We start from the raw sequence: 18,953 nt of genomic DNA on the forward strand, positions 1-18,953 counted from the left end.
AATGTACGGTATTTTCAGTACCTTTAAATTTAATTCTAGGATAATTATTTATCTATACAACTATACAGACCCGATTACCTACACAATATAATAAACACAATAGATGATGTGTACCTATACTAATGTCTAGTGACTAGTGGATATAGGTTAACAAAATTCTTTATTTTATAAATATATATTATATAGATACCAAACGTGTTTAATAATAAGAAGGATATTTAACAACTCATAACATATATATATTTAATAACATGTGTATATCAAAATTTAAATACAAGTCTTCTTTTTGTAGAAACATTTTTCTTTCTTTACATTATAGACCCAAGACATTTGACGCCGAATATAAAATTTATAAATACTAAATAATAAGCATTTAATCGTGTAATAATAAATGTATTTTAATAAAATAAAAAGATAAGATTTTGTAAATATTAATTAATTTAAATAAAAGGTAATTAAAATAAGAGATCATATTTAATGTTTGGTTATCTACGAATTATACGATACGTTCTTTAAAAACTAATAGTTTCAGTATTTATTTTGTATTGAGAAGTTTTACATATTTGTTTAAGCGTTTCTTTGTTTGAATTTTACAATTTATTTGAATACCAAAGTTTAGCTTTATAATTTCCATTGAGGTTATAGAGTTCATCACCTGCAAAGCTTCAATACATTATAAATTAAATGTGGATGTTAAAATCTATTTAGATATTGGAACTTATTGTTCCAACCTTCTGATATATTATTAGTCTACTATATTATCCTATTTTTTTTTGTATTGAGCACATTCGCCGCGTTCCACATAATATATGGAACAAACATAGATGGGCTTCTTTGGAAGCACAAAACTTACGCATTGTTAATTAACCTGTACGTTTCATTAACAAATATTACATTGAAGTATGTTAAAATACCATCCACATCATTACCATATAAAAAAATATAATAAAAGCTATAAAAAAAGATATTTAAATTGTTTTTATTTTTAATAATATTTTCTTTCATTATAATAGTTCGGTGTCAATTGTCCATGTTTTAAAAATAGCGAGTGCAATAAGTACGATATCGAAAAAACCGTCGGGTGTCAAAATGTCCCTGATGTTAATTGTCGGAATACCGTTACCCTCATGTACCTAATTATTATCCCGATTTGTGATAAGAATCATTAAGAGATGAAGACATGTATTCGACAATGCAATATAATATTATTATAACGAAATAATTAATACATGACATTTTTTCTAAGTAAAAATTGTGAATCACCAGATTTATACACGGTTGACAGTCGCCTTTCGAAAATTGCGGGGACAGCCCAGTCGCCCTAGGTTGCCAGTGTAGATACGCCTATGTTATAATTATACGTTTTAATTGAATGCAGAATTTATGAAAAGCCACAAGGAGATAAGACAATGCCAAATATCAGATCTCTTATCCGAAATATTTAACCCCAAGCCCAACAATGGCTCTATATGTAATATGTATAAACAAATCGTAATATATTCTTGCTAAGCTAAATAAACAGAGGTTTCAACAATATTTTTCGGTGCACAAGAATTGCGTACAAAACCAGGTAGACGGGCCTTTTTGAACGAATTGCGTCCCGGACGTAATTCGTTCAAAAAGGTTCGTCAACCTGTTTTGGTACGCAATTCGTGTGTACCTATATTTTTCCAACATCGCCGAGCGCAGACAAGGGAGGTCCCGTTGTCGTCGAGTGATTCGGCGAGTGCGTATTGCGCGTAAGAATTAAGATAGTAAAACGGTCGTGTACCTACCTACGTAGCGCTAACAATTTGTATACCTAACTTTTATAAACTTGTATTAGGTACCTATATTTTTTTCAAAACTACTTTTTTAGTTATTAGAATTAGGAAAAATGTGATTTTTCACAATAGTTTGTGTAACCTACGTTTCATATAATCTACACAGGTCAATTTGGCGAAAATGGTCGATCGGAAAGAAGTACCTTTTTTTTTGGCGCAAATGGGTAATTTCCCGAACTAATAGCCACACATCGACCGACCTGTGTAAATTGCATATATATGTTGTGTGTAGCGTTCACTCAAGAGAAGTGGACGTGGTCGCTGAGCAAAACTTATGAGTGCTAATGTCTAGTGGGCGTGTGCTTAAAAAAGGGTAACTTAAGAAATATGGTAGATCGATTTTGGTAATTCGGTTGCTGTATAATGCACAATTTAATAATATTAGTACATGGTATATAATAATTAACAACAACACAAAGATATAAAATATATATAAACAATAATACACAGCCTTACAGCCGAACAGATAAGTACCTATAACAATATTGATGCACCTATTAGAGCAGCATGCTGCATACAGTGGCGTATTTACGGGGAGGGGGATCAATGGGGTTCACCTCCCCCATAGACTCATGTCTCGTATCTACGTGTTAAATTTTGCATTTTACATGATTGAGAAAAACAAATTTTTCATATGAAACGAGGGATGCTATGAACAATGTTTGAAGTTTCAGTTATTAAAATTTTCAATTAATATCATAGTCCAAATAATTGTGATTTTTTGTTATCAATTTGGTACTGAACATGGTTCAAAAATGCTAAGTTCTTGATTATTGAACAAACGCTCTGCTGTTATTAAAATTTACTAAATGATAGCCTAAGATGATAACCAATAAGTAATAACGATGACGACAGTTTCTCTTATTAAGAGGACGTTATTATATCCACAAGAGTTATTGTCTCCGTCTTACAAGTGTGTAACATATCAAATTTTACACTCAGCAGATCACGTTTAGCTCCGTGAGTTTAAAATTAAGAGTGAATTGACCTCTTATAAAACTTACTTACCGACACGTCTTACTCGGTAAATTGAGTCCCGTGAAAAAAAGATTGTAAATCCCGGCTACTAAAAAAATAAAAAATAATATTATTTATAAATTATTATTAATACTATAAAAAAATTTTTTCCAACGATAAAATAACGATATACTCCAGTATAAGTACAATATTAATATTTGCATTTAAATAATAGAAATATCATTGGTTTTAAGTATAATATAAATAATAAATGTAGTAAATATGTAGGTAATTATTAATGTCTACGATTTATTTTCGAGAATTTACCCCCCCCCCCTCCCTTTGAATAGCGGACACCTCCGTACAACGAAAAAAATTATGGCGATCGAGAGTGTCCGGTATTAAGTGGTTTCACTATATATATATAATGATAGCATTTATTTTTTTAATTAGTAGCCAGAATCTACAATCTTATTTTCGGGGACTCGACTTACCTAACACTTGTTTTTATCGGGTCTCAATTTAACGTTTTCAAAGAATACCAAACTTATTTCAAATACAATTTACCTAGCCCTGGTAATATATAGGTAAACCGATAGTAAACAGTTATTTTTTGTAATTGTTTCATTTTTTTAATAAAAAGTGCTACCAACATATAAAATTATATTTTTTGTTTGAGTAGCCACACAATTTTACGATACTCCTTAAATTCGACCTGTAATCGGTTAATTTGATGGTTGAGAATTTAAGGTTTAAACGGTGAAGTTAATTGTGTTCTTTCAATCTGATCTGTTAGACTGTAATCAGTTAATATTTGTAGTCGTTGTTTCGTTGAAGATTGAAAATCTAAACAGTAAGGTATATTATAACGATATTGACTTCTTGAGAGTCAGACTGTAGCCGGTTAATTTATGGTATTCGTGGGACTCAAGTAGTGATAGAAATATATCACCGAAAAGTGCGTATATGACAATATAAATAGTTTTAGAATTGTAAAAGACTGAACTTGAAGAATGGTTTTTGATTTGTTGCGCTATTTGTTTTAATTCACCTAGCAATAAACCATAACTAAAAGCTAGTCAACATTAAATTTTATTTTCAGCATAACTCGGATATTAATCTAAATTAAAATCACCATCTACAATTGTTGCTGGTGGTGAATGTTGGTGAATCTTACAACGACGTAAATATTAATCTTAATTTCCCTTCATTCTTTCATTAGTCCAAGACGGTTGACGTAGTACATCATCAGTAATTGAACAAAATATGTCAAAACATAAAGCATTGACGGTAAAATATTTGTAGACTATAATATTAAAGTTTAAAACATTTATTTATTTCATAAATTAAAAAATTGTATCAGCCTTACGCCTTTTACGATGACTACTCAGACTACTTGCCAATAATCTAATGTATACCTTATTTTCAGGTGCCGTTAACAGCGTACAATAAAATTTTAGAGAGAGCAGTAAAGGCCGAAACAAAAATGGTAGGTAAGTAGGAGGTAAGATTAATTTTCTCAGAAATTGATGTATACAAATTTTTCTATACGCCTTCGTTTTCGTTTACTTTTTCGATGAACGCAGTTCTTTTTTTATGCATGTATAGAGCAGAATATAATTTTTACACAAGTATAATATAATATTATATACTTAATTTACGAGAATAAAATTGAATTGTGGTTTTTTTTTATTATTATTGATTTATATATAAAGAATATTGGGAAAATATATGCCTATTTTAATCACAGTATGAATTAACTTTGCAAATAATTCCACATATTTAAAACAGTTACCTAGTGAAAATTTGGAAAAGTCTAAGTATTTTTTATAAATCAAGAAAAAGTTTAGATTTTTAGATTTTTATTATATTATCATTTTTGTTTTATGATATATATATATTTAAATATTTTACTAGAGAATTTTAAAATATACAAGTATTTGTACCAGCCGGTATAATTGAATTTATATTATCAATGCTGTCACTAAAAATAAAACCGTCGATTGTCATTCCATTACTCACCGATTTACCTGTTGTATGTGTATAATAAATAGTAATATGCTGTGTGGTGTTATAATAGCTTAATTGGTAGTGGTTTGGATTTCCAGGTAAATACCGATGAGGTATGTGGTGAATGGGTATTATAAATATATGTGTGTGTCTAAAAAATAATTACAAGGTAACTCAAATGATAGTATTAACGTATAGCTGATAAATGATTTAATCAATATTTAATATAATAATAATAACATAGGTAATAGCCTTTTTGAGTTTTGGCTCAACAAATTCTATAGATAATATCTACGACTCTTTTGGTCCAACTGTAAAAATAATATATTAATAATCAAGTAATAGCCGCTTCTTGCAACAATATAAATATATTAATAAAAGTCAATTGATAACGCACGGCTTTGTGGGACGTAGAATTGACCATCTGTCAAACTTCCTAAAACGTTGCATAATATATTTAACTACTTCAAGGTTTATTTAGGAACCCAAAATAGCGTACGTATAATTAATATAATATTGACATTTTCAGGAGTTAAATAATGGATTCAAATGGTTTGTAACGGCTCGTTCTGCTATAGAAGAATTTGAACAAAGACATGTTCGTAATATAAGATTCGACCTTCCAAAGGATATAAGCGATTTGTTTGAAAGAAGACGATTAAGAAGAGAGATGAGATGGAAATATATCTTAGAAAAATGTGAGGCTTATGATGTGAAAAATTTATTACATCGACTAGAACATAACAAAATGTTAAAAGATGAATTTTGTTTACGAATTTCTCTTGCCTACAACCTGCTATCAAAAACGATACACAACTCAGTATTAACACCAGGTTCTGGAGAAATAGTTTTTAGTTACCTTACAACAGATAAAGAAGTCAATAAAGCCATAAAAATTTTCATGCAGGAGTTTGAAATAAAAGATCAGATTATTGAAATAATTAAATGAAAAAAATGTAAAACTTTATTTGTGTTTTTTATTAAATTAAGGTTGCATTAAAGATTTTTGCAAATGTTTTAATCAATACTACAATACCTATATAAAATAATTAGATCTCGATAACTTATAATATTTTATGTGACATTATAGTCTAATATTGGTATTATATGGGTTTTTTTTTTAATTAGGTATTCAAAATTCAAAAATTATATAGGTAATTATATAATACATATATAATTACATCTACTACTGACATACTGATTTCCGTCACTCAATTGTTGATCTATGTAAAAGTCGCCATACATTGCAGCGGTAGCGGTAAGTCTTTGGTCTTGGTGATGGCGGTGCCTCTACGGTAGCGGTAAAATTTGTACGGTTTCATTTCGCCACTACCGTTGCAGTGTGCATAAGGACTTTAATCGGAAGTTAAAGACGTTTATCACATAGATAATTATATTAAAAATATTATTAACATTTTTAAGAGCTGGGACATTTTTGTAAATTATTTTAATATATATAATAAAATCTGAAACCGTTATTAATACCATTATCTATATAATCATCAACCAATAACTTGCTATAATTATATATTAAGCTATTTTATTCACAAAAATGTATACATTTTAACATATTAACATTTTTTGCACATTTATATAGAAACGAAAGCAGACTTAGGAGACTATCTATTACTTTTATTTATTGTGTTCAGTGTTGGTTTAATTAGAATATAATATTATGTTATTACTTATTAGTAATGGTTGAGACGGAATTATCATCAATTAGGTATAAAATGTGATGAAGATAGGTATCGGGTATCCAACTAGGTATAAATAAGTCGGAAGAATATTAAATTTGATAATTCAAATTAATAATAAAATCGATTGCACTTCATAGTTACATCAAAAGTGAACAGAAAAACTTCGTATAGAGTTATATCCAATATATCCTAAACGTCACACTCTTCAACATTAACGACATGAGCTGCCTCGACTGGATTGAATGGATTAAGAAACTTTTTCAAGCTGTATTTCTCACATGCTATGATGTTATAATAAACATTTTTATATAATTAACAATTCTAAACTTAACTTTTTTGATTTAATACGTTGATGTCTCGCATTTGAAATAATGTCTCAGTACTTTGTACTTCCCTAGGGCATCTAGTTACTTTCTTGTTGATTTGTAAAATACACGACCACACCACACACGCCTCATCTCTCATATATACCGGACAAATAAAAAATAATGTAAAAACTATTACCTACTCTAGTTTATTGTTATTGTTACCCTTTGAACCAGGTATATAGATCATAATAACAGCAATATCACAAGGGTTTTCAGATAGGACTAAAAAAAAAAAATTATGCTAATTAAACGTACGACAAAAATTGTGAAAATTATATAATTAATAACTAATTTAAGAAATATACTCATTTCAGAAATAATATTGAAAATAATATTTGAAAGAAGTTATAACGCTCTAAAGTAATTTATGCAAAAAAATATTGATATTTAAAAAAATTCTAAAAAATAAACTAATTGATTTAGATAAATATTTTTACCATCAAAATATTTCTTTTAATTAAATTTACAAATTGGCTATTTTGAATTTTTCCAACAAAAATTTAATCAAATTTAATTTTTTTTATTTGCACTATTAAAAAAATGAATTTTTTTTTATATTGTACGTGTAGCGCAAGGGTCTCTTAATAATAAACAAAAAAAAATAAATAAAAAATAAAAAAATATTAATTAGAACAAAAGTTATTCTAAAAGTCAGTTCTATCTGTTACACCCTGTATAGTGTGGCTGTGTGGAGCTGACTATACCAGTGTAGCTCAATAACGTGTTAAATGTAATATTATCAAAAACTACAGTTATGTATACAATGGATTATTTTTAATAACTTATTATGATTATAAATTAGAATGAATCAAAATAGATAAAACGTATACATTTAAACAATATACATAGAAACATAATCGAAGAGTCTCCCTAGAGACTCCTTTCTGTGCATAAGTAACACCGAGAAGAAACGGCACACCGATACAACCGATAGCGAGACTATTATACATTAAGTTTCGTCTCGACTCGCACGCGTTTCTTGAATGCGGAGTGCTTGGGAGACAGAGCTAAAAACTGCAGTTTTGTGAGTCTTTTTCTTTCGTTCCATCGTTATCGTTTCCAACGCCATAGCAACCGCCACGCGCCGGCCGCTACCGTACCGCGAACCTTACCCACAACAACAGCTACGCGCTAGTATAGTATACTAGGCGTTGCTAGTCTTCTAGAATATTATTCTATGCCTATTCTATTCACTCTGCGAACGCCGTGGAACATTCAACATACTACGATTTGTAAATGTATGCGCCGATACGGATCCTACGAATTGTGCGGTTGTTGGCAACGACTCACGTTAAGTGTTGAAAGCTGGAGCGGGAACAGGTTACGCAACGTGTATAATACGATCACAGTTTTGGGTCGGAAACACGTATATTTTGCAATGAATAATAAGTTAAGTATCGGGCGCCCTGAATAACAATAATAGGTAACTTAAAACTAAAAATACCATAGCTGGTGAACAATAATTATTTTAAAAATAACCCACTGACACGTGAGACTAAACAAATCCATTTGACCTGACTGCGTGGCTCGGCGGCTGCGTGGCTCTGCGACTGCGGCAATCCTTGGTACAACCAATATCGGTCCCTCGCCGGAACGGCGACGGCGGACAAATCTTCGGCTCGTCGCTCGACAGATTAACTCGTAAACAAGTCAACAACTCCGATTTATGGCTAATTCATCATTATTGTACGCCGTTCAGTGCTAATATTATTTTCAATGTTTGTACAGTTGAACATTTTGAAATTTTTTTGAATAAGATATTTTTTCAAGTTGAGGCATATAATTTGGGCATTGATTTCACTTCTTTATTAAGCTCCAAATTCTATTTTTTTCAACCGTGGCCCTTTTTTAAGGACAGTTTTTTTGAGGATATAGGTACTATACATTATTATTTTTTTTCGTAATAATATACATATACCTAAAGTAATACCTACATTTTTAATTTTTGAAATGTTCAATGAATTTTAATAAACATTAAAAAATTTGGTTCCCTAGACCAGCGGTTTTCAACCTGGGGGTCGAGATTGATAGTTTTTGGGGTCACCAAAAATAATAATTTTTCCAATTTATTTAAAAATAAAATTAAGTTAATTATTTATTTGGTCTATATATACAATAACATGCTGAGGAGCGTAATCTTATATTTTTATCGATGGCTTATACAGAATATAGATTATTAAATTGTTTGTAACCCGTATTTTATAGTCACTAATTCACTATACTTACGTAGGTAGTCGCAAATATTTATAATAATCAGTTCCTACCTATAGGTGTCATTCGGGCGGACGGGACACTTTTCGGCCAAAATGAACCTTTCCCGCTTTTTCGGCCATTCTGAAATAACCGTTTTCGGACAACACACTATTTTGGTCGCCAATGAAATATTCTTTTCACGTTTTATTTTTTTTTTAAACTACCAAAACACTACTTTTTTAATAGACCGTATAAAATAATAATATATACCTATTATATATATAAATTATATACATATACATTAAGATCTAATTATTTTGCATGTCTAATTTTTGTTGATATATACGGCAGCAGACACAATGAGATACATTTATGTACACGGATAGAAACACACTGAAATATAGTTGAACAATTATATCGATCGACCAGATATTAACAAGAATAAGATACCTATATACCTATAATACAATATAATAAAGATAAAACTAATAATAATAACAGTAATGACATCTAAAATTATTGTATACGAGTATACGTCAATTATTAATTTATAATAAATTGAATTAAGTTAAAAAGTATACAAAATAAAAGTAATATTATATTATTTATTTACACAACAAATAGAAAATTATGTGGATTTTTAATTTTTTTTTATAGTTATATAATAATAGTATCAGTATAAGGTCTATGGTTATAACACATACGTTTAATAAATTCTATTCGTGTTATTTCTCCTCTTTTATAAAAGAATATTTCATTGGTGAACAAAATAGTGTGCTGGCCGAACAGGTCATTTCAGAATGGCCGAAAAGGGAAAGGTTTACTTTGGCCGAAAACGGTGCCACCCATTTGGGCAGTACCTACATATATGTCACGCGATATATAGGACGTAACGAATATAGGTACTGTTTTAAAATGGAAACAATTTTAATTAGACGAGCAAGTGAAAATAAAAACGTTAACTGTCGGAAAGTACAACAGGCCAGCCTATCAATGAGGAATTGAAAGAAACAAAAAACTTTAAATTTTGAGAACCAAAAAAAGAACGTAAATATCAAGATTAGTATACCTATATACATTTTGGATTTTTTAAATTTTTTTTTATATTTTAATGTATTATATATGCTTGAATTGTTTCAAAATAATGTTGTATTATAAATTAATAAAATTTTTAAGTGTAAGTAATTAATCAAAATCTTATACCACATAAATATTTATCAGAAATTAAATCAAATTTTAATGAATAAAACAACATTTTTTTTTTAAGGGGGTCGCAGTACAAAAAAATAAATAATAGTGGTCACGATTCAAAAAAGGTTGAAAACCACTGCCCTAGGCAACCACCAACATAGATTTATGGGAATTTCGCTACCCTCATCAGGCAACCAGAATGCTGTCAAGATCCTGCTTTCACAGCTGCACGTACCTCTCCCTACTGCATTTCAAACGACGTAATAATTTAACATTGGTCCACGTGCAAATCCATTTAGCATTAGTTCACAAGTGGGGTTCACAGCATAATAATTAAAATAACAGTCTAAAAATTCGATCACCCTAACTGGTGTGGCAAAAACGCACAGAGATGTTTACACCGTCGTATTCATTGATTTTTTCGTGGCCGAATATGGTAAAATTGTATACCTGTTTAGACTAACGAACGTCTATTGCAAAAGTGGCCAACTTGCGGCTGTCGTAACTGTCGTATGCAGCTCGCGTTTTCATAATATTTACTTTGAACGATAAAATTATAAAACTATTAAATGTATTTGTAATAGTTTTGGCTCTTTATATCATTGTATTTATACATGTGTCTCGTGGATGTATTAATGTTGGCCACCCCAAAACTTAGAAGAAAACTTTGTATCTGATGTGATTTTCAAACGTTTTAAATTTTTGATTCTGATGCAAGACATCAATAAATTGTAATAGGTTACACAGGTATATTACAGGGTTATGAAGGGTACCAACTACTACCCATTATTATCATATTATATACTATAACATAGCACCAGTGTCTAATTAGTGACTGGGTCGCTTAGTTTTCAGAAATGCCTGTGGTAAGCCAAACAACGATAGATTACCTCACGTACTAGGTATTCCCTTTTCTACAGTGTAGAATCTACACCTCTCTCGCAAGCGGCCCGTTTCCCCATCACCCGCTCTATCCATGGTGTTACCAGTCCAGTAACGCGCGTTAGTGTCGACTACTACGAAATTGCAGCTGTATATTGCACTGTATTATCTCATTGTCACTGAACATTTATTTTGTTATGACTGTACTATTGTATTAATACACTAACCAGTAACTACGCTGCTTTAACGATTCTCTGTAGGCACTAGAGGTGGGTCGGTCGCGACCAGTCGCGTTGCTAGAAATTTAAGGGGGGGGGGGGGGTGTTATTCAAAATTAATTGAAAAAATTATAAACACAAAATTGATAACTTTACGTAAGTATACGATACTTCATCATGATAATCAAATAATCAATAATTAAGAAGTTGTAAACGTTTTCTTACACGCTGCATAAAAATATATATTAAATCGTGCATGAAACGAGTAATCGATAAAACGTCACAGAACGGTCTAAAATAGTAATTGATGCCGGATCCCGGCTTTAGTGCTTTAAATTATTATTATCGTAATATAAACTAATATACTTAATTTTGATAAATAGGTGTAAATCGCGATTTAAGATAATTTTGTGCTTATGATGCATCTTTATCTTGATAAAAAAATATTAAGTTTACCACGGCTGAGGGGGGGGGGGGTGTTATTACACCTGTAACACACCCCTGGCTACGCGCCTGGTCGCGACTGACCGAATCAAAATGAACGAATCATTCAAGTGACCGAATCGCGACTGAATGATGTACCAAAAAATATTCGGTCTTTCGGTCAAATCGATCTTTAGGTCGTTTGACGGTTTTAAATGAAACTTTTCTTTTGATGGAATCGGATCGGATCGAGTCGAATGGAATTTATTTTTAACACTCTGTTAAGTACGTTGGTCACACTTACGAGTTACGACATTTTCACTTACAACTTGCAGTATAATATTTATAGTAGGTATATACAACCTGTCATACTGATATTATCATGTATTACGTATTTACGTATTATTATTTATTAATATTATATTATTATGTCGACCTCACGAAGTCACGACTCACAAGTCACGAGATCGATTCAAATCGCCCATCACTAAAAATTGTTTTATTGATCATTGGTCCATGTTTAGGTAATGAGTTATCATTAATTATTCACTATTTTACTAATCAGTAATGAGTAGGTAATTATAATCAATACTATATAATTTGTTAAGTATTTATTATTTAGTATTTTGTGACTCATGTTTTACTGGTTTACTTCTTACTAGTTACTGATTTACTATAGATTCCTACGTTATTATATAGTATTTTATATATTATAAGGCTGTTAAATGTTAATGAATTGTTAATATTATTAGTTACACTTATAACCACAGTGGAAAGAGCTAAGAGAGGGTGCAGACCGACGAAATGACAAATACCATTTTGTATTTAATATGCATTCTGAACCATGTAAGTACTTTTAACATTATTTAGGACCGTTCTGTCAGTACAGGGGAAATTATGCAAGTTTATAATTATTGTTAACTATCAAATATAAAACCATACAATCAACTATTTTCATTTTCAATAAAAAAAATTTAAATAACCTGTTAATAAAATAATTCATACATTTTCCTTTTTACATGCTGAACTCATTAATTTAAAACAATTTTAAATAAGAATATTAATAAAAAATAACTTTAATCTAAATTATGATTTAGGAACAACAACTTTTCTACTTTGTCAGTCGTGAGTCTTGACTGTCTCTCCGTCAAACACCATGCCAGCCTTAGAGAAAATGCGCCCACATGGAACTGATGTGGCAACAACGCATAACCTACGACAAACTAATTGGTATAGTTTTGGATAAATTAGGTTACGTTAATTCCACCAAACTAATGGATCTTCCGTTCTTTTTAATAAAGGTTCAGCAATGCATCGATCCAATTCTAATATACCAGCTACTATCACATTCGAACCGCCACTTACTGCAATAACTCTGGTATCAAAATCCTCCCAAATAGTTTCCGGTCCAGAAAGTGGACCAATACCTAATGTTGCTTTTGGTTCTTGAGCGTCTTGTCCGATAGGTACGTTTAATTTTTTTTTCCTTGATAATAATTGATATGCCGATTGGTATTTTCGATCATTTGGAAATCCTTGTTTTCGAATCGTGGATCTAATAATATTGATTGCATCACAACTTCATTATTTTCAAGCTGGTCAAATCTTGAATGCAATTTATCTTTAAGAATTTTTGCCACTGAACAAATTTCAGTTGGCATTGTACGGTTATTAGTGAACCTTGATACATAGCTGACCATTGCCCTTGAAAATATTGTAACTTTAGATATAAATATATAATTCTCTGAACTTATTTCATTAGTTACATCATAAAATATTTTTAATAATTGACAAAGCACTTTCAATACATTCTACTCATCAAATTTGATAGTGTTTAGATCATTATTAATAATGGCTAATGTGGATAATACTGGATCCTTTATTTTCAAAATTCTATCAACCATGTCATATGTAGAATTCCACCTGGTAGGACAATCTTGCTTCAACTTTAAAACAGAATAACCACCTTGTGTCTGAATTTCATTAATACGAGACAATGCGTAAGTACTGCGTTTGAAATATTAGAAAATGGCCTTTACTTTATTTAATATTAATCTCACTGCCTCTAGCCCAGATTGCAGTATCAAATTGATGCTATGAGCAAAACATGGAAAATGCCTCCACTGGCATAATCGAACAGCTGCAACTACTCGTATATTAGCCACATTATTACTGACAATCATAGTGATTTTATTGTATAATCCCCATTTATTCACCTTATCTTTTAGGAGAGAAGACATTTCAACAGCTGTGTGTCTGGCTGTGAAATGTTGACAACCAATTAGAATTGATGACATCTTCGTATAATCATCGATATATTAATTGAAGTCCAAGCGTTAGTTGTCAAGCAAACTGCTGTTACATTTTAAATTTATTTTTAATATTATCAACAGTACTTTCATATAACTGAAGCAAAAGGCTATTGGATACTGTTTTTCTACTGGGAAGAACATAACCCGGTGCCAACATCTGTATTAAATGTTTTAATTATTTTTCTTCGATGAGACTAAAAGGATGGTAATGTTTAATGATTAATTTCGCAATATTTTGTGAATCTATTTTATTTTATTTTGAAATGGATACTGGTATTTGTACATACGAATTTATGGAAGTCTGAACGAGTCTAATATTGGTTGGTGTTACTGATGTCAAAATTTGTGTGGAAGTATTTGATGCCGGCATTATCGAAGTAGATGGTTCATCTATATTATGTTCCTCGATATGCTCAGTCATGGCATTTGAACTATTTGAAGAATGATAGCGTGCCGTTCGATCAAGTAGCACTGGTATGTGCTTAATTTTCATGTGTCTCAATAAATTGCCACTTAAACCACCACCATAACTAATTTTGTTCGAATAATAACTACATTTAGCATACTTTTGGTCTACTATTGTAAAATTGTTCCAGATGGAGCTTCTTTTTTTTGAAAGCATAATTAAATTGTTTTACCTTGTTAATAAACATAACAATATTTATTTATTTGAACTACATACTTGGGTAGATAATCCATTGCATTATTTAAATAATGAATACAATGAACTTATATTTAGTTTTAATAGATAATAACTATATAATTATGTTAATAGTAACAAACAATTATTTATTTTATTTTAATAATTTAAGGTTGTAAGCAACTATTTTATAATTTCATTTTTGAATTGAAGTAGTAAATATTTTTTTTTAAATTTAGTTTGATTTTTAAAGTCAACAACATGATACTCAGGATTTCAAAACATTTTAAGAATTGATAAATAGCAACAAAAGATTTACTACAATTTGGATTGTTAATATAGAAATAAATATTATTTAATATTGTGTTATTATTGAAAATTGTATTCAGCATTTTAGATTATATGTATTTTGTAATGTTTTCAAAAAAAAAGATAAATTTAATAACTTTAAAAGTTATTTAAATACAGATTTTTTAGCATGTTTGTTTTGTAAATGTTAACATAATTAAATAAGTGAAAAATATGATAAATAATACCATGTATATCATGGGCGTAACTCAGGAAATTTTTATAGGGGGGCAAAAATTATTTTATGACAATATACCGTATACTAAAAGATACTTGGAGACTAAATATACCTATTAAATTTATTTTACAAAATATCAAGGAGAGCAGTTGTTAGAATTTCCGGGAGAATACAAAATTAAAATTAAAGAAAATAGTGAACCAAGGTTAAATCCTCCGAGGCGAGTTCCAGAGTCCATTAAAGAAGAGCTAAAAAAAACTTTATCTGAAATGTGTGAATTGGAAGTGAAATTTAAGGTAGAGAGACCAATGAGCTGGTCGAGTAACCTTGTTATAGTGGAAAAGCAGGATAAATCTCTGCGTGTTTGTTTAGATCAGGGGTCACCAACTAATTTCTATGGGGGTCCGTTTTGAAACTTACCAAACTTTACGCGGTCCAAACAGTTTCAATGACATAATTTATAAATTTGTGACTATATTTATTTATCTATTCACATTGTATTTTACACACATTAATAAATAGGTATATACATTTTAAAATTTGTATTTATATTTATTTATTTATTTAAATTGAATTTACAAAAAAAAAGATTATGTTTGAAATATTTCATTTTTAATGTGAAAAATTGGTCAAATTCATACGCGTCACTCCGACGACGGCGCGTTTCCCTCGCCGGTTTGGCGCGTATGAACTTAATCAATGTAAAATGAAAACGAGCTCGCGGTCCATAAAAAAAGTGCTCGAGGTCCGTATCCGGACCGCGGTCCGCCAGTTGGTGACCCCTGGTTTAGATCCTGTTGAGCTAAATAATGTAATTATTATTTATTAGGGATCAATTTTTAATCCCAACTCTTGAGGAGCTGAGACTAAATCTTAACAATAAAAAATGGTTTACTTTGTTTGATCTAAAGAATGGCTTTTGGCAAATAAAATTGGATGAGGAATCAAGTAACCTGTGTACTTTTAGTACGCCGTTTGGGTTCTACAGATTTACCAGATTACTTTCTGGACTCTCATGCACCAGAAGAATTTCAAAAAAGAAACATGGAGTGTTTTGGGGATATTAATAATGTGTATATATATTTTGATGATTTACTTATAGTTACTGAGGATAAAAAAACTCATGATGAGGTAGTAATACAGGTCTTAGAGAGGGCAAAAAAGTTCAATATAAAATTTAATCGTGCAAAAGTAAAATATAAACAGCATGAGATCAAGTATGTGGGTATGACATTTATCAATGAGGGAATGAAACCAGATGAGGACAGAGTTATAAGTATTAGGTCTAAAGCCACCTAAATGCAAATTAGAGTTGCAAAGGTTACTAAGAGCATTTAATTACCTGAGACAATTTATACCAAACGTGTCTACATTAATTACTATATTGAGGGACTTATTAAAAAAAAAAGGTGTGTTGGGTATGGAGTGAGGCTCACACTGAGGTATTAAACAAGTTAAAGCAAATAGTTGCAAGTCCTCAAGTGTTAGTTAATTTTGACCCAAACAAAAAAATAACAATATAGTGTGATAGCTCATAAGCAGGTCAATGGTGTTTTCTGTTGCAAGAGAGTAGACCAGTTGCATTCTCTTCGAGGAGTCTGAATGAAGCGAAACAAAAATATGCACAAATTGAGAAATAGATGTTAAGTATTGTGTATGCATGCAGAAAATTTCATAATTATGTGTATGGACATGCAACACAGGTTATGGCAGATCATTCACCATTAGTGGCAATATTTGGAAAAATGTTGATAAAGAAATTTCAGTAAGGTTACAGAAAATGAAAATGAAACTCATTATTTATGATTTACATGTAGAATATTTACCGGGAAAGTTTATGTTCATTGCAGACTTGCTTTCTAGAAATTGCCTTGATGAAGAGGAAAATGAACAAGAGGTAGAGGAGTTGTCCATGCAATAGCTTTATCTAAATTAGTTACTATACATTTCAGTAGACTTTTATTTTAAATTGATTGAATAAAGTATACATCATAATTAATAACAGCTTTAATTTGAATTAATGAACTAATTAAAAATTAAATAAACGAAGAATACAGATTGAATTGTGATGAAAAAGCTAATTTGGAATTTGAAATCTTCAATAGGTATAATGACTTAAAATTCAAGACTGTAAATTGTCTACAATAAAATTTATAATTAGGTAATTATAAGTGGATCTTAGTATGAATTAAAAGTTCCACACAGTATCATCTACATTTCAAAAATTTCAAAAAAAAAGTTAATTCTTTAGATTAAAACTGTATATTAAATAAAATTAATAGCTGAAGTTTAAAAAATTATTGGTCTTCAAAATGTCCAATAAAAATTAGGGTTAAATCGATTTCTTATCTAGTAGTATACAATTCTATATTGTATATTATTCTACAGGTAATCAATAAACTATGTAATAACAAAAGGTACCACTCAGAATATAAAACTGGATTAGGCCATTCTATGTTGACATACCAATTACTAATAAAATTAAATATAATTATTATATTCAGAAGTATATTATAATTATTTTATACCTTTTGTGACCAGAGCGCAAGAATTTATTGTAAGAACCTACCAAAGAATTACAAGTCATGAATAAAAGAAATTTTCCAATTTTCCACTCAGTAAAACAACAAAATTAGAATAATACGTACATACCAATAACTATCTTGAGTTAGTAAACTGTTATACCAAGACAATTGACAAACACGATTAAATATGATAAAGGCGTTTACGAATTGATAAATAATTAAACCATACATACGTAATCTTTAAATAATGATGGTGAACAACAAAAATATATTTTTCTATGATCTAAACAAAAAATATAAAGTAGGTACCTTACCTTCTAAGTGTAAAAACTAAATAGTTAAACATACCAAATTATCGAAATTACGTCTTTTGATAAAAGTTCAAAACAAATGTAAACATTTTCGGACGAAGTTTAAAAACTAGTAGACAAAAATTCGACGCTGTCTATTTTTTTTTCATTTACCAAAGTGACGAAATTTTAAAACATGTCACGGCGCATTTACCATCCGACAATCAAATATCAGATATATGATAAAAATATAACATTGATAAAAAATTTGAATTTTGTTTGTATTTTATTTTAAATTTCGCTATAACAAAAAAAAAAAAGTTAAACAAGTACCTACGACCTAACCATACTTAACATTTATTGCAAATAACCACGGCTTTAGATAGAATAGTTGCACAATGAGTCATTATTTTGTGATCACCAATTGTTCTTATCAGAAATCTGTTAAAAGTTACGTTATAGCGCTATCTAGTGACTAGTTTCTTACATAAACATCATAAAAATATTATATTCTTATTTTGTATTTTCGTGTTCTCAAAAGTACAGTATTAATACAATTATTTACAAATTGTATGGATAATCCGATAATCCATTAAACCTCAAATTCATCAAATTATGAAATGAAAATTACAATGAAAAGGATGCTTTGTCAGCAATCTTAAATATAAATATCAATTCTGTGAAACTATTAAATAATTAATAGTGAACTAATAAAAAACAGCAACAAAATAACTGCTATGAAGACCCATCAATAGATGGTCACAATTCACAAAAGCCTAGTTTTATTTTATTTATTTTTTAAATCTACGCCATTTGTGCGTAGTGTCTACTGTAAAAATTATTTTTCATTCTAAATATATATAAACTCTATTTTACTTTTTTTGGATTTTACTGGTAT

General features: G+C 29.8%; 1 pseudogene across 1 annotated transcript in view; it reads right to left on the minus strand.

The window, feature by feature from the left end:
- Positions 1-18,953, minus strand: part of LOC107170610 (NFX1-type zinc finger-containing protein 1-like) — a 62,931-nt pseudogene that overhangs the window by 21,209 nt on the left and 22,769 nt on the right. The window lies entirely within an intron of this gene.

The sequence above is a fragment of the Diuraphis noxia genome, unplaced genomic scaffold (assembly GCF_037042655.1).
Source record: "Diuraphis noxia isolate RWA-SAM2 unplaced genomic scaffold, SU_Dnox_SAM2 contig0001, whole genome shotgun sequence".
In the NCBI taxonomy this organism is placed as follows: Eukaryota; Metazoa; Arthropoda; class Insecta; order Hemiptera; family Aphididae; genus Diuraphis; species Diuraphis noxia.